This window comes from Amblyomma mixtum, chromosome 4, assembly GCF_055824585.1.
Source record: "Amblyomma mixtum isolate Tamu chromosome 4, ASM5582458v1, whole genome shotgun sequence".
Lineage (NCBI taxonomy): Eukaryota > Metazoa > Arthropoda > Arachnida > Ixodida > Ixodidae > Amblyomma > Amblyomma mixtum.
Genome location: NC_143015.1, coordinates 156,591,931 through 156,617,220, shown reverse-complemented (window position 1 = coordinate 156,617,220; position 25,290 = coordinate 156,591,931). Strand labels below are relative to the sequence as shown.

Sequence of the window (25,290 nt, the reverse complement as noted above, 5' to 3'; positions counted from 1 at the left end):
TTACTGGAGGACAGCGGTGACAGGGAATTGACTGCTTGCCACTCACCGATTCGCTAAGTGTCGCTGATACTTACACAGCAGCTCATAAGCTAGTAAACAAACGGCAACGATATTTATTTATTTATTTCAGATACTGTCAATCCCATTGGGATTTTTACAGGATGGGCACATAGTAAAGTACAAATCGAAGACAAATTGGAATGGTATACATTAAAAACACTGTTAGTTGCAAATAATTACATGAGTATGGGAAAAAACACAGATAACAGAAAATAAAACACATAACGAAAGAGCATTTTTTACAGAAAAGGGTGCAATTTTATAAGTAATGTGTTCATACAGATGCTGTTAAATGCAGTGATACGAGTGGTCTGTTGTACTTCTCTATGATTTAATTATCGCGCAACTGTTCTTCTACAAGAGTTACAAATTTCTGCAAAGATGTATTAGTACTGATAGAGGGGTTCAAACTATTCGATTCTTTTATGGCAAGCGGGAAAAATGAATATCTGAAACAGTCGGTTCGTAAATGTATGACTCCATATCCGGTACGCATCGACGGTCAAGTCATTTCTTACAGCAAAACTCATCGTTTCCTAGGGATCCTGATCGACCGCAATTTATCATGGAGCCCGCATTGCACTCTACTGAAAAAAAAGCTAACATCTATCGCTCATTTACTCCGATTTCTAGGTGGAAAATCATGGGGCTCGTCGGTCCAGTCAATGCTGGAGTTGTACAGAGCTCTATTTGTGGGATGCTTGCGGTACAGTACACCTGTACTCTCAAACACGTGCAAAACTAACATGCGTGCCCTCCAGTCATTGCAGGGTCAGGCCCTTCGCACATGCGTAGGTCTCCCTCGGAGCGCATCAACACTGGGTAGCATTGCACTCGCCAAAGACCACCCGATCTCTACTTATATTGTCCTAGACTGCTTGCGAATGCACATACGTCATATCTCAAGGATTCCACAGCATCACCTTGCGCCTCTGCCACTGCAGAGACCACATTCGGCGTTTGCAAAGGTGATAAAGACGCAAAAGTCGTCGATCCCACAACAGTTCACCCCGGCAGCACTACCTCCCTCTCCTCTGTGGTGTATGCGGCTCCCATGTGTGCGCCTTGCTATTCCGGGGATAGCGAAGAAGTCAAATTTATCGACGCCAGCCATTAAGCAACTGACACTGTCCATGCTCCACTTCGAATATTCGGACCGTACTCACGTCTATACGGATGGATCAGTAACCTCTACTAGTTCTGCTTGCGCTGTGGTCGTTCCTGCGCGACAGACTCAAATTCACCAACAAATTTCGCATCGGACTACCTCTACTGGAGCAGAGTTGGCCGCCCTTCTTGCGGCGGTACAGTATATCTCACAACAATCACCTCAAAAATGGGCTGTTTTCTGTGATTCAAAAGCTGCCCTACAATGTCTTCAATCTGCCTTGAGGCATAGCGACCATGAACAACTTACAGCAGAGATACGATATCTGCACCACCAGGCAATCGAACAAGGTCATGAAATCATCTTCCAGTGGGTACCAGGCCATAGCGGCATTGTTGGTAACGCCTTATAGCTGACGATGCTGCTCGATCGGCTCACGATACAACCAACACTGTCCGCATACCACTGACAAGAGTTGACGCAGCAAGGCACCTTCAACTGCTCGCCCGAAACCTGACTGTAACGTCGTGGTCTGCTCCTGGAGGTTGGACACCCCGCTTGCATCATTTCAACCTCTTGCTCCAACATCATATACCATTCGGCCTCCCCCGCGGTGATACTACGCTGTTGTGCCGCCTGTGGCTGGGAGTGGCGTTCACAAACGCCTATTCCCATCTCATCGCAATGGCTGACTCTCCTGCGTGTGAAAAAGTGCGGTTGTGACGAAACGATCAGCCACCTCCTCTGTGACTGCCCTCGTTTTGAGCGAGAGCGCGGTTTCCTAAATGCTTCTCTGCTCCGCTTGGACTCGCGTCCTTTAACAGAGTCTAACATTCTGGGGCCTTGGACACAACCTTCCAGACAACGGAAAGCGGTGAAAGCGCTCCTGAATTTCTTAAGGGACTCGGGGTTGTATTCCTGTCAATAATCTTTAAGTTTTCAGTGCGCGCCCTCTGTCCCTGTGACATAGTGGTCGCTGGACACTTAGAAAACTCATTTCCTTGCCGCTCTTTTTCCTTTTTTCCCCTTTGTTCCCCTCCCCAAGTGTAGGGTAGCCAACTGGGCATCGCCTGGTTAACCTCCCTGCCTTTCCGTCCTTTTTTTTTCTCTCTCTCTATGCCGGGATGGTATTGGATTCATCTACAGATATATATAACGAAGTATCCATGTTTAATGTGTTATGTACTAATTGGAACAATAATTTTAGTCGTGCTAGTCTTACGCGTTTCTGTAAAGTAAGGATACGTGCTTGATTTAGTAGTTGGGATGGCGAATCACTGGTCCTGTATTTGTTAAAGATAAATCTAATTGCTATTCGCTGCACTCCTTCTAGTTATATATATGAAACTACGAAACTTATATGAAACTTATATGAAACTATGAAACTTCTAGTTAGATATGAAACTACGTGCACTTGCTCAACCATAACCTTTACAACTCACATTCGACACGTATTGAAGGTCGTAGTATTTGTTTATGCCGTTGCTCAGCTGCCGGCCGTTTCGGCTGCGCGAAGCCTTTTTCTCACGCAAAACAGTCTCTCCGCTTCGTTACGGGCAGTAGCGGTGCTCTCACTGCCTTTAGACGACATCCTGCGCTTCAAAAATCGAGTACTAATGCAGTCGAGGTATTCTCGCTCGGTTTTCGCGTGCTGCTATGCTGCAGTCCCCCCCCCCCCCCCCCCCCCCCCCCGGTTAGTCTGTTTCTCGGCAGTTAGTCCGTTGAGTTTGCGCACGGCGCGCATTTATGGCAAGAAGAGTGCCGTGTGCAAATTTAGGGTATAAAGGGGTGCTTTGAGGACTAAAGTTGTCTTTACTCCCCCCCTTCACGCCCCCCCCCCCCCCCTGGGCCGGTTTTTTTCTTAGAGTGTAGGCTGTTTTATTTCCTTTTCAGCCCTACAAGTTTCTCTATTTCGATATTTCCCAGTTGTGTCTCTTGTGAGTTTCCGTCTTCCCTCGTTTCAAATGACAATGTGTGTTTTATTCGTTTTTTTTTTGCTTACCCCACCATCACTCTATATGTATTGTTTTTATTTCTGCTGGGTAACTGAAACTGCATTTGTGATTGTTTGTTTGTTCGACTGCCCCGTCACTGTGTATCTCTTGGCTTTCTATTGCATCAGCAAAATTGTAGTTTTGTAATTGTCTCCTCTTTCCCAATTTTACCATATTAATGTCTGTTACATTTACTTTAGGAAAGAGAATTTCCAATTTTGAACATGTATTGTACTTTTTCCTCTTGTAAGAAAAAAAAAATGCCGCTGTTTAGTGTAAGGAGGGCCGCAAGCTGTTTTATATGACAGCTTTTACTGCCGGTCCCCAGTGTCATGTATCCTTTATATGACACAAATAAAAGGATTATTATACAGGGTGTTTCACCTAAGGATTTACGCCGTTTTTAGATATAGGCTTTTGTTAGTCGGAAGAGCGCTTTTTTTTTTCGGCATAGCGATGTCAGCGGTGTAGTACATGGGAATACGGCGCAGACGTGCTAACTAACAGTCTGGTTACCTAACATTGAGCAGTGTACTTTTTAACTATTGCTGTTAGGCTTCTTAATTATTGAAAGGCTTTTAAAAACAAGAACAATAAAAACAGGAAAGTAACATAAACATAAAAACGGCGACAAAATAGTGAACTAAAAAAAGAAAAAAATTTGGAGGGAGAAAAACAGAGGACAGGGAAAGGCTCTCGCAGTTCGGCTCTTAAGCAGACAACTTCAATCTGTAGACTCCAGGACACCGTCTGGCCGTGCAAATTCCTAGAAAGCGCGCCTGTACGGGGCTACGCTGTGGGCAGAAAGGAGAAAAAATGGAGTAATCTGTACTCTGGCGTACTCCGCATAGGCGTATTTGTTTTTAGAGTGAACGACTGTTGCGTAGTGCCGAATGCCGTAGAGTCAAGTGGGCACTTCATTAATGCGAGAGCATATGCGTCGTGTCAGCAAAAAGTGTTCGCCGCACGATTACGTCGTTCTCTGAAGATAAATGAGTGATAAAGTGTGACTGCAAAAGACAGTGTGTGATAAAATAATTCCGTGGAAAAAATTTCGTTGATGATGTGTAATTAGTGAATTAATTAAACGCGAAAAACGCGAGAAATACACTTAGACGTCAAAAAAAAATTCAGGGGGCACTTTGAAAGTGCGTAGAGGCGAAAGCGTTTCCGCACCACTTTTGACTGCCTCTGTGGCACTGGTGACGTCACCACTGGATGACGTCACACATAATTGGTGACGAAGTAATGACAAATCACTAATTAACGACTAATCACTAATTAATCACTCAGCACTAATCGACTGCTAATTAATGCGCTTAAGCGTCGCCTTTAGGAGTGGAACTCGACAGCGTGTTCTAGCGCTGCGAGAGAGTCCACGGAACGCCACCATCCGTTCGGCGCGGTGCCTTGCCTTTTGAACGCAACGCTTTTTGAGGAAAGGAAAGGGCGCAGTAACTGTCGGTCATCTCGGTGGACACCTCAACCGCACCGTACAGGAAGGGAGGAAGTGGCAGTGAAAGAAGAAAGAGGGGCCGTAATGAAGAAACTGAAAATTGTATTTGAGGCAAGGAAATTACGCATTAACTGTCTCACATATCTCGGTGGACACCCGTCAAAACGCGGACACATCTGTTGACACGGCTGCCGTCATGGACGCAGACACGGCTGCCGACACGGATTGCTAACGACAGCATGAGGCATTAAAGGCTTCTGCCTTAATAGCCAAGAGCGTCGATATAGTACACGGACGTCGATATAGAATGTGGACGTTCTGCTTTCGCATTGCTCCAGTGCGGATCACTGGAGTGATCTCAAAGTTTTTGTTTATTTTTATAAAATAAAAAAAATATACACTCCTATCTTCTTCGCCCGCAAACGAAGCGACAATATGGACCAGGAGGCTCATAATTTGGTAGAAAGCTCGGGTTTAATTTTGACCATATTATCAACAAAGATTAGGTACGCATAGTTTCGTGAGGTACCGTTGGAATGTGAGCGGGCTGATCACGGCACTCGTTTCGGGCACCGTTCACGTAGCTCACGTTCTTTCGACGGCGAGGCCGTTTTGTGCGTTTAACGACCGCCATGGGCGCTCGGCGTAGCGTGACAACCACTGTTCCGCTTGACCTTTGCGCACCCTCCATTAACGCCATCAGGTATACCATGAGGCGCTCTCTGTACGAAATACGCATGCGTGAGTACATGCGCCAACTTCACGTGCATGGCCTTTCTGTCTATCGTTTTACACGTCGGATGGAACACTGCGCGGTTATTCCTAATTTCTGCTGCCTTTAGTACGCGTTCTTAAACAGTCCGTCAAACTACATGTATACAGTATAGTGCATGGTTCTGAGGAGCGCGTGACATGGGCTCACGCAAGCGTTTCTGCGGGTTCACTGAGATGGGCTTATGGAGAGAGAAATTGCCAGTGGTGCAGCTACAGCTGGGCTGGTGCGCTGTGGGATGGGCTCGGAGAGGTAGAATACTAGCTGTGATACTTAATATGTCTGTGTTTGTTCGCGTGGCAATGGGCCGGGAGAGGAAGAAAGTACTAACCCAAGAGCAGACACAATTGGCCCACTATTGCAAATGGATGGTGTCACTCTCGTCCTTTGTAGGGCCAGCCTTTGTCAATGTGTTTCCAATATTGGACCGATTACCTCTGCTGCTTGGGAATTACGTTGGTCATAGATGTGTTCGTGCTCGCTTGCATGTTTTCAAGAAGAGAGTACTCGTTATGCTTTTGGACTCCCTGGATTCCTGTTATGTGCCAGTTATGTTAGTTATGATTATGTTGCTGCGCGCTGGGATGAGATTAGCGCGAGAGTATACCAAGATTAGCGAGAGAGTACCAGTTGTGCTATTTGACTCGTGTGGATTCCTGTTAACTACCGGTTATGTTAGTTATAGTTAAACAGGTAAGCGCTGGTTTGTGCTCAGGGAGTGAGTACCAGTTAGGCTTTCTGGCTCCTGTGGATCCCTGTTACGTACCAGTTCTGTCCCGATGTTTTTTGTAACTCTCGACGCGCGCACTAGGCCGCGCGACTTTTTTGTGCGCCTGCTCCTTTGTGTGGGCGCTTTTTTGTTGTGGCGCCAGCGTGGCGTCGCGTCACTACAGGGCCGACCGCAGCGATCCATGTTCCCCCTGCTCCAGTGGGTTCGAGCGCGCCTCTTCCAACAGGCGTGCCTGGACCGAGTGATGCTCCCCGAGGAAGAGTTCCTTCGGCGTTGGAGCACTCACTTCATCGCCGTCGACAGGGGCCGCGTGACCGTAGGGCTCCTACCTTATTGAGTGTGTGCAGTGCGCGGTGTTGTTGAGCGTTTCTTATTTAGTTAGGGAGCGTGCTTCCCCCGCGGCATCCGGACATTATGGACACTGTGGACATTATTACGTGCAGTGAATGACTTTTGTTTGCAGGGCGACAGGAGTCGCCGTCGTGTCTTGAGTGATCGCTTTTCCGTAATCGAGCGACACTAGTCGCGAACTCTACTCTTGATTTTTTGTGGGACTGTGGTCCCTTATCGTGTATCCATGGGGTCCAATAAAATTCTCTTGACAACGTACCAGTTCTGTTAGTTGAAGTTATGTTGATGCGCGCTGACGTGGGCTGAGAGGGAGAAAGTACTATAGTCGAATACAACTCGAGAGTGCAACGGCAAATGCACCTCGAAAGTCCTCCAGCCAATGACGTTGACAGAATCACATTGGCGGCGTTAAAAAACTCGCTATTGGGCGAAACGGTGTCACGTCGTCAAAGGCGGGAAAACACGAAATGTTAACCAGTAATAATCAGTACTAGTATTTGCAGCTGCACCAAATGAATTGGAATATAATGGGAATAGAATTAGAATGGAATTGGAATAGAACTGGAACATAACTGAACGAAAGAAACAACGTCAAGTTATTGAGGGCAGCCGCAGAGTGCAGAACAAACTGCTGATCGCGCTCACGCATGTATACATCGGCGACGATGACGCGAGGATGTGGCTTTCGGAGGTTTGCGCGCGGTCTTGAATTGCACACCGAAGTTTCGAGGGGTCCTCAAAATCACGCGAGCAACAGTGGCGCTATGATATATTTCATACAACCCCACAAAAGAGTGAAAAACTCCACGCGCATTGCTCATCAAACGTCGAAAAGTGTTGTCGATTATCGCGTGTTTGTTTACTAACTGCGCAGTATGACTAACTACGCGTGTTTGTTGACTAACTACACAGTAAGTATACGATCGAATAGACGACCCCTGTGATTGACTCTGCTGTGGTCATGGCGAATTCTACGTCCGTGAATTTCTTCCTGCGGGTTGTGAAGACACGTTCCGCTCAACTGAAGTCTGCGGGCTATCGGCAGAGAATGCACACATAATCTTGACGAACACGCATCGGCCTGTTGAACGTTTGAGAGCGAAAGCTCTACTCCTCCCGTACAAAGCTGAAGGTCACGTGGCTACGAAATTTGACCTTCAAATGAGGAGGAGCGAAAGCTTGGCTCTGACGTCATGCCACGTGACTCGCCACGCCTCTCCACAGCTGCATGCGTTGAGCCGACGGCGCTCGCTCGCCTGTCAACTATCGAATCACGTGACTCGCTGCGCCTCGCCACAGCTGCGTATGCGGAGCCGACGGCACTCTCGCAACTACTGCAAATCGCATGAAACGCCGTTCGCCGGATAAAAGCGTGTGGCGTGCGCTTACCTTCGCACAAAGCAGCGCATGGGCAATGTGTCGAAACTAGTGTTTCGACGATATGTATCGTCGTCGTCAAGCGGAATCTGATGATCTTTACGACATGAAAAATGGTCAGATTGGATAACCGTGCTTAACAGAGCTTTCGCTCGTCTTACTAGTTTCAGCCGGGTTAAACCACTTCAGCCATTTTTGTTGCGAAAGCAACACTACGCTATTCGCCGAGCCATTTCGCGGATGAGGCAAAGCATACTGCGCATGCGCGGAGCAGTGACGTCACACGGCGCACCGCCGCCGTCGCTGCGCGGGTGACTCAGAGGCGCCGCCGCCGCGCTCGCCAGTTGCGCATGCGCAGTAAGCTAGCGTGCCGGGGCCGCCGCCGCTGCCGCGCGCTCTCCATCGCCTCTCTCTCTCTCTCCTCGTTGCTTTCGCAATCCTCCAGGTTTAACCAGAGCTAAACCACTGCCATTTATTTTTTCTTTCTCGCGGCAGCGCGTGTACCGGTAATACGAGTTTAGCAGCGCATCGCACTGATATGCTACAGCTTTGCCGTATAGAGCCATAGAGAAGGGGCACTCGATTGAAAGGCTCTGAAATCCGCCCTTGCTTGTCGGCGCCTCACGGACCACATGTCTGACGATCCGCAGCCAAAGATAACGACGCTCGGTGGCGGCGCCGTGAAGATAACTGGGTTCGTAAAAAATGTCAATTCTAGACGATTTCGAGTACCACAGCGGTTGACAAAGCGTGTTTTTTTCTAGATTACTTCCCGGTAGATTTCAGCGATGAAACTACGAGACAACATACGAGTCATACGAGCGGATACTTTCATTGCTTCGAAAACAAAATTTTCCGCCATTTTTTTGCCAGCTGGAAAGCCGTATCCCCTTTTTAGATATCACGTGACTAATAAACATATGAGCACGAAAAAAGACTCCAAAGGAAGCAGTTCTACCAATTGAGACCCAAAATGACAATATGACCGGTAAACTTTTCTAGTTTTCTTTTCTCAGCATGACGAATTGCTCTGGCTGACCCGCAGCGCTAAATAAAAAAAAAACTGCGCCTATAGTTCTGCCGCTCACGTGTTTTAGAAGAGTCCTCATCGTCGATTACACTGGTTTTAAACCCTCTCGAAAGCACGTGTCGACCGTCTATACCGCTCCTCCGTTCTCACTCCAGGCAGAGATTTTTTTCCTTGATTCTCATTAATTTCTCTGTACCCTCAAGGAAAGGAAAGGCTGCTTGGCTGACACGAAGTTGCCACTATCAAAAATCAGGGGCGAGGTCATCCAGAAATTAAATCAAACAAACAAACAAGGAAAAAATTCAGGGGGCACTTTGTTGACCTAAAGTGCAGTGAGGGGAAAGCGTTCAGCGCGGTGTTGCTGCTTGTGTCACTTTTGTGTGGTTAACATGTTAAGTACACAATTGTTTGTGAATCTTAAAATGCTGGAGAAACTGGAGGGCGTTTGGGAGGCAACCGTCTGATTCGACGCCTTTCTGCAAACACATTCCTAGACGAGGAGAACTACATATGCGTTCGCAGGAAGTAGCGTCGGCCTGTAAGCGCTGGCGGCCTTGGTCTAGTTCACCTGTATGTCCGACAGATAGTGTCACGTTTCATGTTTTTCCGTGACACTACACACCCAATGGTACGTTCATTCCTGCAAACAAATTTAGTTCATGTTTTACCCAACCTCATTGTGTCTTCCAATGTCTGTGACCGTCCGTGTTTGTGGGGCATAATGCAAGAGGTGTATTTGGCTGTCCGTTTCCTACTTGTTCGTTTTTCTCCTGAGTTCCTTTTTTTAGTGGCGAGGAAAAAGTTGTATAAGGATTTGATTAGTATGCTCTTCCCTCCGCCCATGTACCGCTCTCTGTATTTTAGTTTACCGGAGCATGACGTACTCAAAAAGAGCACGTACGATGATGTAAAAGGGTGTAAAGAATACAAAGGGTGTAAAAAGGGTTTAAAGAACACACCTATATGAGAGTAAAAAGGGTGTAAAGAATACACCTATATGGGACTAATAAGGGTGTAAAGAATACACCTATATGGGAGTAATAAGGGTGTAAAGAATACACCTATATGGGAGTAAAAAGGGTGTAAAGAATACACCTATATGGGAGTAAAAAGGGTGTAAAGAATACACATATATGGGAGTAATAAGGGTGTAAAGAATACACCTATATGGGAGTAATAAGGGTGTAAAGAATACACTTATATGGGAGTAATAAGGGTGTAAAGAACACACCTATATGAGAGTAAAAAGGGTGTAAAGAATACACCTATGTGGGAGTAATAAGGGTGTAAAGAATACACCTATATGGGAGTAATAAGGGTGTAAAGAATACACCTATATGGGAGTAATAAGGGTGTAAAGAATACACTTATATGGGAGTAATAAGGGTGTAAAGAATACACTTATATGGGAGTAATAAGGGTGTAAAGAACACACCTATATGAGAGTAAAAAGGGTGTAAAGAATACACCTATATGGGAGTAATAAGGGTGTAAAGAATACACTTATATGGGAGTAATAAGGGTGTAAAGAACACACCTATATGAGAGTAAAAAGGGTGTAAAGAATACACCTATATGGGAGTAATAAGGGTGTAAAGAATACACTTATATGGGAGTAATAAGGGTGTAAAGAACACACCTATATGAGAGTAAAAAGGGTGTAAAGAATACACCTATATGGGAGTAATAAGGGTGTAAAGAATACACCTATATGGGAGTAAAAAGGGTGTAAAGTTGTCCTCTAGCGTACACCCTTTTAAAGGGTGTGCGCTAGAGCTAGAGGACTTTAATCCCTTTTTACTCCTTTCTGTTTAGAGTGTAGAGTGTAGTTGCGCCGCGACGCTCTCCTCTGCGGAGATTAAGTTATTCGATACTTCGTTTTTCACTCTTCTTCAACAGATTTAAAACAGGTGAAAGTTCGGTGTTAGCCTGGTGGGGAAACTTTCAAGATATTTCCTCGAGGTTTGCCTCGAGAAGAGTCGTATTTTTGCGGCTGAATCCACGTTTTATGCCCAACAATAGCCAAGCCAAGTAAGAAACCTCGTTATCCCGGCATTCCTGCGCCTCTCCATCATCTCCATGGTGGATGAAGTGTAGCGTCGCCAGCTTTCCCTATAGTTATATAAAAAAATCTATGGTTCTCCGTATTGCCGTCGTTTTGGATCACTACAGGCGCCCCCTCTGGGCCGTCAAAAACGCCAATAGACCCACGCCAAACGATTCTGGGCAAAAGCATTTTTGAGCCGGAAACTGTTTATGGTTGGTTTAGTTTGGTTTATGGGGTTTAACGTTTCAAAGCGACTCAGGCTATGAGAGACGCCGTAGTGGAGGGCTCCGGAAATTTCGACCGCCTGGGGTTCTTTAACGTGCACTGACATCGCACAGTACACGGGCCTCTAGAATTCCTCCTCCAAAGAAATTCAACCGCCGCGGCCGGGATCGAACCCGCGTCTTTCGGGTCAGCAGCCGAGCACCATAACCACTGAGCCACCGCGGCGGCATGATTATGAACGCAATCTTTTCATATAATGAAAGATTTCACTATAACAATCAATATATCTGCAGATCACCCGACGGCAGTCTTGCATTTTTTTTTCTATTAACGTTTTTGATATCGTCAAAACCGTGCCCCATTGCATTTATATGACAGTCTTAAGTGTCCGATGCGAGCGATGGAAATACTATAAAATAAAGATTTTACTACGTGTGAGAAGAATGGAGCTTTACCTTAAGTATTTCCATAATAGTATCCTACAATTTTCCGGTTTTCTAAACTTTTGCCCGAGAATGTTAGACAAGTTTTTAAAGAATGCGTTGCCTGGGCGTCGCCGCATTGCTCACCAGTTTGCAACAGTCGAGAGGGGAGGGTGTTTCGACAGATATGTGTGCGTGCAAAGATGGAAAGGTTCCCATACAAGGAACAACGTCTGAGTGACGTGATCGCAAGCAGTAGGCTGTGTGTGCGGACGATAGCGTTGCTACAGAGCAGCGATACAAAGCGATAAAAAGCGGCGTAGCAGCGATGACAGCTACAGTCGCGCCTGAGACAAGCTGCACACAGGTTGTCGGTCATCCGCAGAAATCGGGCATCACTCGCTTTCAACGGTGCGTATACGTCCGCTTATTTTTTTTGTGTGCATGTGTGCCAATGAAGAGAGCGCAGAGTGTAATTGCTCTTTGGCATTGTTTCCTGCAAAGTTTGTGGGCGTTTAGTGTAGGTTGTTCTGTAATACCCCCGACAGAAGGAACTCGTTTAAGTTTTCATTGAAAAAAAGCTGGCTCAACTAATTGGATTAGTAGACATGGAGATCCTGTTAAGTAGTATGCATGGGACCTTGTCCCGCCGCGGTGGCTCAGTGGTTACGGCGCTCGACTGCTGACCCGAAAGACGCGGGTTCGATCCCCGCCGCGGCGGCCCAATTTCGATGAAGGCGAAATCCTAGAGGCCCGTGTACCGTGCGGTGTCAGGTGTACGTTAAAGAACCCCAGGTGGTCGAAATTTCCGGAGCCCTTCACTACGGCGTCCCTCATAGCCTGAGTCGCTTTGGGACGTTAAACCCCAATAAAACTAATAAAACTAAACTAGTATGCATGGGACCCAGTAACTTCTAGTTAGGTGGCATGCTTGGTGACATCATTCCTTGCTGTGTTGAGAAAGCAAGAACAGCATCCAGGCAAAGAGACTTAAGAGGCCTAGCGTAATGGTAATCGCCGTTCTGGAAGCCGGCGTTCAGAGCCTATAGTAACTCCCTCGTGTCCGCAACTTGGAACATTAATCGTCTTTAGTGTTCCAAAAACCACTTTCGTCGCGGTGGAATGGCGTACAAATCTTCGTATAACACTGCAAAAACGCATAATGTAGTTGACGCTGGCATTGCACAAAAAAAAAAAAAATGTTTTTTTTTTCTCTTCTAGTTAGGCATAATATTACCGATAGATTGCTGATGCATTGAGCTCCCGCCAGAAGCCATAATCAGTGGCGTTTTTGCCTTCCTGTGTGGCTTTACCAAGACCGCTCAGATAAAAGCTTTGACAGACAACTCGCTTTGTAACTCCACGTGCTGACATTATAGACAAAACTTTTCTCTCGCAGAAAGTGTGGAACGAATTTTTGGTAGATTTAATTTCATGTAGTTCGCGCGAAAAGTGTTGTCTTAAGAAGCTTGCATTCATGTTGATATGATTCATGACATGATTCACGATTCATACATGGCAGCAGAAACATCAGGAAGACGCGGGTTCGATCCCGGCCGCTGCGGTTGAATTTCTTTGGAGGAGAAATTCTAGAGGCCCGTGTACTGTGCGATGTCAGTGCACGTTTAAAGAACCACAGGTGTACAGAATTATCCCGCACGGCGTCATCATAGCCTGGGTCGCTTTGGGACGTTACACCCCCGTAAAACCATAAAACCCACCCAAGCAGCAAGGAAGCAAATCAACAGGTTTAAAAAACCGAAAAGTGAGTTCACCGTTTCGTTTTAACATCGGCTGCCTTCAGTCATTACGTCATCGCGATCTCAGCAAATATTTAAGAGGAGCCTGGAAATTCATCTGCTCCGGAAAAACAGGACACCCGTTCTGCGAACATCAGACTCGTTTTCTTCTGTTCTTCAACGCCTCTCGCCATTTTGTAACCCTGTATTCTAATCAGTCTGCTGGTGTGTAATTAACCTTATTCTCGTGTTCTTTGGTCATCACGTTATTTCTGTACATATTTACTGAACTCTCATTTGAACATGTTTAACAAGCTGTTTGTAAGCAACTCATAACTTTGGACCTTCTGTGCAGGCGTATACTATTCAACACTTTCGCATAAACGGGAGCTAAATAATAGAGAAACTGAAGTGAAACAACGATCTATTCTTACGTGTTATTGTTATTTTAAAAAACTTCACTCTTTCGTGATCACCCTTGAGTAACTTGTGTTTGCATATTTAATCTAGCGCTTTCACAAAAGAAGTTTCCTAACTGCTCTTGCTCCTTCGTTTGTCTTTTCTGTTTTTGTTTTATCCCATTTTCGTGTGTCTACTATTTTTTTAGACGGACCGTCCCAAAACTCACAGGTCGTTAAGTTGAGAGGTAATCTGACCGATGGCGCAAAAACGCAACAAATTGGCGACCGACTTCTTGCGGGTGGACGACAGAAAAAAAAAGTAACTTGCAGGAAATCTACAGCACGGTCCTTAGCTGTATTTCCAAAAAAATACCAAAGGGAGCGGGAAAGTATCGAATGTCCCTGGTTAAAGCGAGACTTGGGAGGTGCGGACCTCGGAAAAGTTTGCTGAACCGCGTGGGATGAATGGGAGGCAAGTTTTGTCACCTCGCCTCTTATTCCAGTCCATGCATACAGTCGTGAGCAGTATTATAGGGAACAAACTTTTTTTGCAAAATATTGAGTTTTTTTTTTCTGCACTACATTTGAGAATTGCTTTTGGATATTGTACACTAGGTGTAAAACTTATTAGAAAACAAAAAATCTGTGCTTGTTGCATTTATTTATGGGCTAATTATTAAACGAACGTTCAAACTCTGTTCTCTTTTATGCTGCTCACGATTGTATGAGTACGACAGCTTCGAGAGAAACCGCTCCGCTTATCATCGAGTTCAAAGCGAATGCGATAAAAGTAAACCGACGAGGAAAACGAAGTCCTAAATTGATACCGACCGCCTACGTGCCAACCCGGCCGTCGTGTTCACGTCTTAACATCGTAAAGGATTGCGCGGCGACGAACAACAGTCCCGCTTGCAGGCCTCGAGCGCAAAGATGAGATAAGATGCGTCAGCGCCGTCGGCGCAGTTACTTCCCTGTCTTTGTGACAGGGTTTGTGATTTGTGAGGTTCAAAGCGCCGGAACTATACGCGTGGGCTTTGAGGGGTTCCTGACTGATTTCGAACACGTGTGGCTCTTAAAGGAGCACTAAAGAGGAATCTGAACTCGTCTTTTTACCGCGGGAACTCGACCTGCACGTTCCGAACATTCTTAGAAGCTTGGAATTATTGCCCTGAGCGGGCGATTTCCCTAATTTAAATCGAATTCAACGTCCCGGCTCCCGCCTTTTTTTTTTTAACTCATCGCAGACTGTAGGAGGAGTCAACCAATCTTTCAGCCAGTCCCGTGGCGGCTTGCCGCTCTGCCATCGGCGGAGTGATACGTAGTGATCGGCGAAGGCAAATAGTCCACGCGTATTGTTATTTCCGTAGGCCTAATTTGCAGCTATGTAGTCTTTGACTGGATCTATTTGTTCACGGAAACCTAAAAAGCAAAATAAAAGCGAAAGCGAAGCCACCACGTGACTGCCTGAAAGGTACTCCACGTGTTATTGACTCCTACCTTCAGCGGTGAGTTAAAAAAAAAAAAGGGCGGATCTTGGACGTTTAATACGATTTGAATTAGGGAAATCGCTCGCACAGGACAATGACTCGATGTTTCCAATAATGCGTGGAAAGTGTAGATCGAGTTCCAGCGGTAAAAAGACGAGTTCAGATTCCTTTTTAGTGCACGTTTATCATGCTAACAGCGGCAGTGAATTTCAGGGCCGTAATCCTTGTGCATCGTGGCCCGTCGTAGTATGGCATAACAGAAAAAAACTGCTATCACCACTTGCTGCCCGTTAACAATGTTTTCCAGCCGGGTACATAGTGACGTGTGCGCCGGCACTGCTCTCGAAAACGTGCAAAGTGTGGTGGTGCTGTTCAGTTGACTCTTTCCATATAGCGTGGGAAAAATGGTCGTGGTTTGTCGGTTTTCGTTCAGATCTCTTGCTCCAAGGACTATGAGCTTTAAAATTGAATGCAGCGCATCAAAATGAAGCCAATTAAGCAGACATTTTAATATTATGAGCTACGTTGAAATGTTTCATGTGTTGTTACCAAATTTTATTTTAGAAATAGTTTTGTTAGATAACATGCGATCAGAATTTACAAAGATATGCTCGTGTTCAAAAAGAAAAGCATTTGAAGAAAGTTTAGAATATACAAAATGTCTGCCTATCTAATAGCATATACGCTCCGCTGTTTTCGCAAGCGCCTCAAAAATCACTGCCGCGCGAAAAAGGGCAAAACTAGATAGAAAATTAAAGTGCAGTTTTCTAGTTTCGAGGCCAATGACGCAACGTGCTCAAGAACGGCACGAAGGCATTTGAAATTGGTGTTCGCATCCATCGTATTTACTGGGCGTTTCTGTTTTCTACAAGGTCCAAATTTTTTTAAATATAGGGTTTGCGAGGTAAAGAGAAGCTTTTTGCGGCATAGTAATACCAGTGTTAGCGGGCGTCAAATAACAGGCTAATCAGGCTAATTGTTCAAGGGATTAACTAAATTCTAATCGTCTATTGCCGTTAGGCACCTGTTTGCAATTAGAGACCTGTAGCCGGCCGTTAGCAATAGCCATATCACTTTTTAGAAATCGAGGTTTGCAGAACGAATGAAGTTCACAAGGCACCAGTGATGGAGTCCTTGTGTCCAGTCAGCATAAGATGCTGCCCTCGAAGCGAGGGACCCGTAACTGCCAGGTGCAGTATTCTGATTGGTTCAGGCGTTGTTCAGACATTTACAGGGTTGGTCAATGTCGGCTTAGGCTTCGCGGGAAAGGCTCTCGTCACACCTGAGTCTGGGGACATGTTTGTTCCTTAATGGGCACGGCCTTTTGCTAAAAAAAGGCCCAGGACTGGGTCGGAACACCACTCTTTATTAAGTTGCGTTTTAGGGCCCTTCATTCTTTCTTTTGTTATTCTAGTCTTTTTTTTTTCTTCCTTATTTTTCACTGACGTGGCGCTCTATTCAGAGCCGGGTCGTCACCGTCCGGCATCGGGTAACGCACCGGGCAGACAGGGCACCGCTATAGCGTTCCGAAAGGCATGCATGTCGGTGATCTCGGGACAGATTGAGGCCAGCGCACTCCAAAGCGGGCCTTTTGCAGCCAACCTGACAAAGAAAACAGAATCAAGGTCACGGAGAGAACGGCGGCTAACCCGGCGTTGCGTGTTACACGGCATCGCGTAAGAGAAAAAAATAGGCAAAGAAGATTATAACGTAGCGAAAAGAAAAAAAAGTCAGCGCGGCAACGAGGATGTCCTGGCGTTGAATGCAAAGCCAAGAGCGCGCGGGAAGTAATAAAATAGCCCGGACGGCACGAGTCAGCGTTGCGTGTCGTCTGCTGTTGCAGGTTCCGTTGCAGACGAAAATTCGGCCCCGAGCGACGCCTGTGGGTAAAAGCCAAAAGCCGAATCCAAAGCCAAAGCCGACACGTAGGCAGGATCGCTAGCAAGCCGGCAGGCTGGCCCGCACGCATAATACATGACGTCGAAATAAGGACGCAAGCATTCACGTTTGCGTGTCGGGCTCTTGGTTTTTTTTTTCTTCTGCAGTTGGCGTATACCCGTGAAAAGGACGTAATGCACCGTACGCGGGTAGAGTACGGCACGCTTAAGTGTGTAAAGGCGAGGGGGGGGGGGGGGGGGGGGAGTGCTATACACCCCGTCAAACAGAAAAAAATAAAGAGCTAACAATAAAAAGCAACGAAGAAAAACAGGATCATCAGCTGCAACAACGCTGGCCACGCTCTCTGGTGTGTCGTCTGCCTGCCAAACCCCGTTGCACACTCTTAGAAAAAAAAGGTAGTGAAAACGTAGTAACGGCTGCTGTTACAACCTTTTTTTAACCCCTACTACCTATGTACTATGTTGCTACGACCTTGTTACTACTGGAAAGAAAATTAAGTAGTAACAAGGTAGTAACTTCTGCTGTTACTACGTTTTTTTGGCAGTTACTACACTTGTACTACCTCATTATAACCCTGGTAGTATCCATTACTACCTTGATCTGGAAATGGATGATCGGAATATGCACATGTACGTAACATTCCCGGTGACATTGCTACTCAATGCCCCATGTTTTTATATAATGAAAAGGGTTTCCTAATTGGCAGCAAATCTAACAAAATTGCCAGTGCTGTTTTTTGTTTTCAATACAATATACGCAGCGCGTATGTGTTCCACTCTTTAGTTTGATTTCTTAATTGCACTTTTTCACCAACCCCAAGCTATTGTGCCTGACTTGTGCTCATTTTTCCTTCTGGTTTACTACAAGATGCACAAAAATGGGCGTTGAGTTTCTGATGTCATGTCCATGCACTCCTTGTGACACATTAGAAAGTCACCACGAAGTCAGGTATTCATGTCTTTCGACAATAAAAACCCAGCAGAGACTCTTTTTCGTTAACACAGAAGATTTCCTTATGTCATTGGCCATCAGCCACTGAAAGGTCCTTCTCAACAACATTGTTGTCCCGTGCGAGAATGTAGATGCTGCTGCTACATTTACTCGCAATGAAAAGAACAAGAAACAACTGTGGCTGCACATATCATGGCACATAAGTTGATAAGTTAACGTCTGGTGGCGTGGCGTAGTGGTTAGCGTGGTAGGATAGAAAGTATAGAAACAACTTCAACATAGCAAGTCAAAGGTCCGCGGTTCGAATCCTCCTGAAAGCAGGGATTTTTTTTCTTTTTTGTTTTTGCTCTAGTTTTTTTTTGCTCTCATTTTGCACTATTACTATCTTATATGCATACGATTCTAATGTCAAAAGTCATTAGATTATTTCTTAAGGTGTTTTCTCTCGAGAGGTAGTAAATGTTACTACCTCGCAGTTACTACGTACAGTTACTGAGAGGTAGTAAACGTTACTACCTTGCAGTTACTACGTACAGTTACTACCTAGGTAGTCATATATGTGACAGTCGTTACTACCCTAAAATGTAGTAACCTCAACTACCTTTTTTTTTAGAGTGCAGACGAGAAACACCGAGGAGGGACGGAGGGAAGGCGGGAACCTGCTGTGTACACTCACGCAGGAACACACTCTCGAAACCAGGGCGCACGCATTCCTGCGTAGGCGTTTGTCTGGAGCTCTTCGTTTTCTTCGGTGGTCACCGAGGCGGGTCGTTCGCGTAACCTTGTTATTGTTATTACTTCTTTTTCGCTCTTGCTCCGCCGCGGACTGGCCTACAAAGGGAACCGGTCTGTTTCTTCTGCACGCCACTATATAGGCGAGCGAGAGTTCTCGCCCGAAGTAATAGCCCGAAGAAAACACTGACGTCGAACACAGAGCGAGTCCCTTTTTTTGTCGGAGGACAGACAAGCTTTCACGGCCGCCGCCGCGTAGTCAGCCGTAAGTGGAACGCGAGCGGCTAACAAAGCCTTAGGCTTCGTGACTCACCGGTACATGACCGCGGGCACCAGAGAGACAGACCTGCATATATGTACGATGCGATCCCGTACTATACGACTACCTGGCGTAAACACGCTAATTGCGCGTCGCGCCGTGGTGGGGCGCTTGATTACGATATAGCGGCCCCTTCCTGCCTGGCCGCTTGCCTTGAGTGACTTTATTCTTGGCGGATCTCTTCGTATTATTTTAGTCACGAAGGCGGAGATCGTCGTATAAGTTGAACCTCTACGTTCAGGTAGGGGATGATATGGAATGTGGGGTTTAACGTCCCGATGCCACACGGGGGCTATTAAAGGCGTCGTAGTCGATTTCGAGTCGAGGCAGCATAGCACGGGCTTTTGTTTAACTTCGCCGCCATCGAAATGCAGCCACCATGGCCGTGTCTGGGATTCGATCCTACGACCTTGGGCTCGGAAGCCGAGCGCGATAGGCCCTGAGCCACCACAGCGGGTTCTACATCGAGAGTTTCAGGGTTCTTCCTGAAATAAAACATCTGAGACATGTAAACGTGTAACAGTAAAATGTGAGGCTGTAAGCGAAACTATGCCAGGGTCACGAAACACAAGTGCCTTTGGTTCAAGTTAATCTGACTGACTATGCAGGCTATTCGCAGGGAGACATTCAAGTAAATTTTAAAACTCTGCTTTGTGACATGACTTCTTCGCTAACATTTTATCCCAAAAATCCCATTTTTGAATAATTAAAATATTTATGGTCATTGTCTTCGTCAGCCTGACTACGCCCACTGCAGGGCAAAGGCCTCTCCCATGTCTCTCCAATTAATCCTATCCTGGGCTCTTGCTATAGAAACACCTTATATATTTTCTAAAGTGCGCGATGTCTCGTTCAATAAGTTTACAAGTTGAGGTTAGAAATGCTTTTAGTTTGGTTTAATCAGCGACCATGTAAACGGCCGAACAAGCACAAAGCGAGTCTCCGCTCATTATAATCGTCCCCAAATTCCTCACCGGACCTAGGTCGGACGTCATCAGACCTAGGTGCAGTCTCATCCGCCCGCCTTTCATTTACGTTTGTCGTCGCCGGCCTTGCGGAGGCCATCGACATTACCGCGTTGAGGGGGCAAAGCGAAGGTTTATTGGACCGGCAGAGAAGGGGATGTCCCCCCACGTAACATAATAGGCTACCCCCGCATGGCCCACTATCAGAACTCCACGCGCTTTCGATGCTTCGAGTTTGGCGGAAGTCCGTGGGATTGTTCTGAAGCTTCCTACGCCCGAAGTGCGCGTCTGTCACGCGTACGGAGTACACACAGCACAATACCCGCGTTGGTTGATCCTGTTTTGCATGCACTACGTGGGATCACGATAAGACAATGCAGCGTGCGATCGAATTGTAACGGAGGACATATCCTGTTATGGGCAGAACCTTAACACTTCGAAATAGTATACGAGCAATACGCATGCGAAAGAGAAAGCTCAGACTGAGCCCAAAACGAATACTCTTGAATGAATGAATGAATGAATGAATGAATGAATGAATGAATGAATGAATGAATGAATGAATGAATGAATGAATGAAAATTTCAGTATTAAAAAATACTAAAACTGCGTCAAGAGAAAAACTGCAGGCAACTAAGTTGAAAGTGCTCGAGCCTAATTCGCGCAGCTTGGTAAACTGGGCTAAGTCGTTTGAGCCAATGAATATGGAAACACGCTGAAACGAGGAAACCATTTTATAAACTTAGCGCAGCGCGTTGTGCGAATTGTGCATGTGGGGCGTGCAAATTTGGGAACTTAGAAAAACATAGAATCAAGGTACACGGGGTTTTCGAAAACCTCGACCACCAGGGGTTCTTTAGCGTGCACTGACGTCGCACAGTACACGGGCCTCTACAATTTCGCCTCCATCGAAATGTGGCCGCTGCGGCCAGGATCGAACCAGTGTCTTTCGGGTCAGCAGCCGAGCGCCGTAACCACTGAACCACCGCGGCGGGCTGAAATGGGCTTGGGCAGGGCATGTAATGCGAAGGCAAGATAACCGCTGGTCCTTAAGGGTAACGGAGTGGATTCCAAGAGAAGGCAAGCGTAGAAGGGGGCGGCAGAAAGTTAGGTGGGCGGATGAGATTAAAGTTGTCGGGGACACGGTAGCCGCAACTGGCAAAGGGCAGGGTTAATTGGAGAGACAGGGGAGAGGCCTCTGCCCTGCCGCGTGTGTAGTCAGGCTGATAATAATGATGATGGTGATGACCAAAATATAGCTTAAACTCCTTGCGGCGTACAGTTTAGGAATTACTGACAGTTGGGCTATACTGGTTTAAATTTCTGCATCGAATTTGTTCAAAGGAATGTGGGGATCATACTTGGAAAAAGCGAAACAGACCTTGGTCTGCCTTTGCACCACCCTTGGTTGATGCGTGTGGACTGAACTTTCGTGCATTATACACGGTCCTAGACAGCCCCACACGGGAACCCACAATGTACGTCTTTATCCTGAGCACAACGTCATCGCCAGGAAAGCGTTGGTCGAGGTGGGACGGGCGCGTGGCGTGTCGCAAGAAAGCGATCTGAGCAGTCGAGCCTCCGCTTCGACTAACGCCTACTCCCGTCTAGGAGCGCCGTAGGATTATGGGCGGCCGAGCGAAAGTGAGTTGGCGCTGGACGCAATAGGAAACGAGAATGCGCGTGGGCTATGACACATACAGACGGTGCGACGCCGAACGTGTCGATGCTATCCAGGATGTAGCGTCGTCATAAATATGTTTTACTCATGCCCGAGCCTATATGTTCTTGTTGGCAAGCGGTCAAGATGTGTATGGGACGCGTGGTGCTATGGCTAAGTGTACGCGGCGAGATTAGCCATTACGGCTGCCCTGGCATTGGCGATGAGAACCTTCGTGGGTGCAAGTAGTCGTGCTTTTTGGATCCGCGAGTGAAGGGGATGTTCTTCGCTTGCTGTTTTTGTTCAGTGCGCTGTTCTGTACGTGAGAGCCCTGCATGGTTTACAGCGTAGCCCTTGTGGTACTAGTGCTGGTCATAGTACAGATTTGAGAAGGAGAGGCAAGCGTTAGTCCACTGGGCAACGGCTTGATAAGAGGCAAATTAAGGGAGGTTCTCTTGTCAAAAAGTCAACAGACTGACGTTTCCTTCCTTGTCTGAAGTTCGTTCAAGAATCATCTCCCTTCATCTCTTCTGTCGTGTTACCACTAGTAATAGTATACAAGCAGCAGCATCGGTAGTGGCAGTGCTATTCGTAGCAGTATGGTTTTCGTAACCAAGAACTGCATGGCGTCAGCACTCTGTGGTCATCTTCCGGCAAATGAATGACACAGTCGTCACCTGCTGGCCCATTAGCCTATGCTATAGACACACCCGACCCAGTTGCAGTGTCCGTTCACAGGAGTGGTAAAGGGGAGGGGGGGGGGGGGGGGAGGTGGTTTTAGAGGTTTTAGAGGTGTGAGGAAACATACATCGCTGGCACGTCTCCATGCCATGGGTTGAAGAATTTATCCGGGTGTTCAGCGCACGGTAAGAATCTATTCCCGTTCTTGACCTTCAGTTTCACTTGCGGTCGTATAGATGGCGCAGCGACATCATGTCCTTTCGAAGACGCCCCTTCAGTGGGATTCGGACATTACTGAGAAAATGCCTGCAGCTACGCCAAGCATTCTTTTTGCATTTCTTATTCTGCAAGCTCTCATACTAGTGGCGGCACGTTAACATTACGCGCCGCCTATGCGGCCCAAGGCACGCGCGTCCACTTGTTGAGGCTAGGGCGTCGTGTATAAAGCGTCAGGCTTTGTGGGTAGGGCGTCTCACTATCCACTCTTATCTTCTGTTAGATCGTACAGGAGTGGCAAGTGTCCGTGTCCGATTTCTTCAATGCGACCATTAGCGCAGCCAGATTTTGCACACGGTTCGCGCCGTACGGCCATGAGCCGCCACCATCGATATCCATAGCGATGCCGATGCGCATTCGCGCTAACCCGAGTGAAACAAGGCTGGTTAAGCACGCACATAACCTCTGTCCACGGTCCAGTGCGAGGAATGGGTGCTGTGAGAACGCGTACAAGTTCCGCCAGCAGTATACGAAGAACGGGTTTTGGCGTCCTCGCGCCATCCTCAGTATACAAGCGGACAGTCTTCGTCGCGGCCCTGTTATACGCAGCGCCTCGAACTGCGTAGTCCGATTCCCACGCCGTCCTGATTGCGAGATGCATGCGCCGACCGGGAGTCGTCGGTCGACCAGTTCGAACGCCACCTCTGCCTTAACCTTGCAGGGACCCAGCACAACTCGTAGGCTTGCGCGAGAGGCCGCGAGACCTTTGGGGGCAGCACCGTACAGGCTGCGATGCATCAAGCGCCGCAGAGTTTCAACGCCGGTTGTCGGTGTATATACATCATCGGGTACGCATTAATGCTGAAAGGGTACGCTTGCTATAGGCGCTGCTCCATGGCCTCTGGTCGTATCTCTACGCTTCGCTGGAACGCTAGAAGCAATTTATATCTCATTGGAAATGTATTACGCGGTAGTGTGAGGATTGTTTATGCTTTATGGGGTTTAACGTCCCAAAGCGACTAAGGCTATGAGAGACGCCGTAGTGGAGGGCCCCGGAAATTTCGACCACCTGGGGTTCTTTAACGTGCACTGACATCGCACAGTACACGGGCCTCTAGAATTTCTCCTCCAAAGAAATTCAACCGCCGCGGCCGGGATCGAACCCGCGTCTTTCGGGTCAGTAGCCGAGCACCATAACCACTGAGCCACCGCGGAGCTCGTTCTGCTGAAAACCAGGCGTCGCCCGTCGTCAGGAAAAAATCCCAGAATCCCCGAGATCAGAATATTGAAAAAAGACAATAGCTGGCATTGGAGAGAGAGAGAAAGGAATTTTAATGAGAGGAAAAGGAGGAGAGGTCGCTAGCTGGCAATGGGGTTCGAACGCAGGCCCTCTGCGTGCTCGGCGGGCCTGCAGCGCATAGCCACGAACGATCGTTGGTTCAACCGTGTTAGAGGGGCACCTAGAGAACGCGTTGTGGTTTGTATGACTTAGTAACGTGTGTTTAATAATTAAAAAAAACATAAATGTGCTAATTAGGTGTCAGAAATTGCGCGGAATGAAAAGGCGGTGCCATGGTGCTTCATTGTACTGAAACAAATGGTGTGCATGAGTATTTAGTCGCGTAGTATGTCATGCAGACTAACCAAGATAATGACTGGTGATTGGTAATCGGCAATTGTGATTGGTGATTGGTCATGTGATCGGTAATTGTGATTGTAATCGATGACCGAAATCGTTAATGCGATTGTGGATTGGTAATCGGTGCGAAATGTGGAAGAAAAGGAATCAAAAGTGGGAAAAATGAGGAGAAAAAGCTATCGCGTCTACTCCATTAGGCGAAGCTTAAGCGTCCTCCTTATTTTTGTGTTATTAATAGTTGACTGCCGATAATTTAAATTCGAAGAAGACCGAACATTTCTTCGGATTAGGCGGAGTTCGAATTAAAATTCCTGATGCTGACTGGGTCACAGCACTGGATTAAACCGAGAGTTTGAGTTGAAGAGTTTAAATTAACAAGATTCCATTATAGTGGCGATTATTATCTGGTCGCTTGCAATGCTGCTTTCGTAATATAACAGCCTCCGTAGTTGTTCCACAGCTTTGCGTGGATTCGGATCCCACCGGCGGCATGTGGTTGTTTTTTCTTCTGCTTTTCTAATCAATTAGCTTTAAGCGACAACATATTCAGTAGTATTCTTGATGAACACCTCCAAAAAATAAATAAATTAAAAAATCCCCTGTGCACCTTGGTTTCTGTGGCTGTTGGCTTCTCTCATATTTATAACGAGCCCCTCATTCCCCTTCTCTTGTTTGCTTAATTGCTTAGCGAGGGCCTCGGTTCTGGCAGCCTTGATGCCATAGGAAGCATAAGAGGGTTCTCGCACAGCTTCCACCCTCGCCGTTCGATGGCGTTCTACGTCACATCAGCGGTAACTCAGGACGTTTCACGTCCGCCGCTTACGAACGTGGGTGGCGCTGATGAACACTCTCAAATCTGTGGAAACAATTGAACACCTCATAATCAAATGTGATGGTATCCATCCGGATGTCGATGCAGGCACAGTCACTCTTTCTGAGGCCCTAGGGTTTAAAGATAACAATGGTCATGTAAATAAATCTGCAGTGGAAGTCAGCAAAAAGCGATTGGAGGATTGGTGGCTGAAAAGC

General features: G+C 46.8%; 1 protein-coding gene across 2 annotated transcripts in view; it reads left to right on the top strand.

Moving 5' to 3' along the window:
- Positions 1-25,290, top strand: part of LOC149348903 (sodium/calcium exchanger Calx-like) — a 70,402-nt gene that overhangs the window by 16,724 nt on the left and 28,388 nt on the right. The window contains exon 1 of one of the 2 annotated variants that reach the window (XM_089541025.1): positions 11,939-11,983. The exons of the other annotated variant lie outside the window; for it this stretch is intronic. The gene's annotated coding sequence lies outside the window, so the exon portion shown is untranslated. Of the gene's footprint in view, positions 1-11,938; positions 11,984-25,290 lie in introns of those variants that run through there. 2 annotated transcript variants of the gene reach the window in all.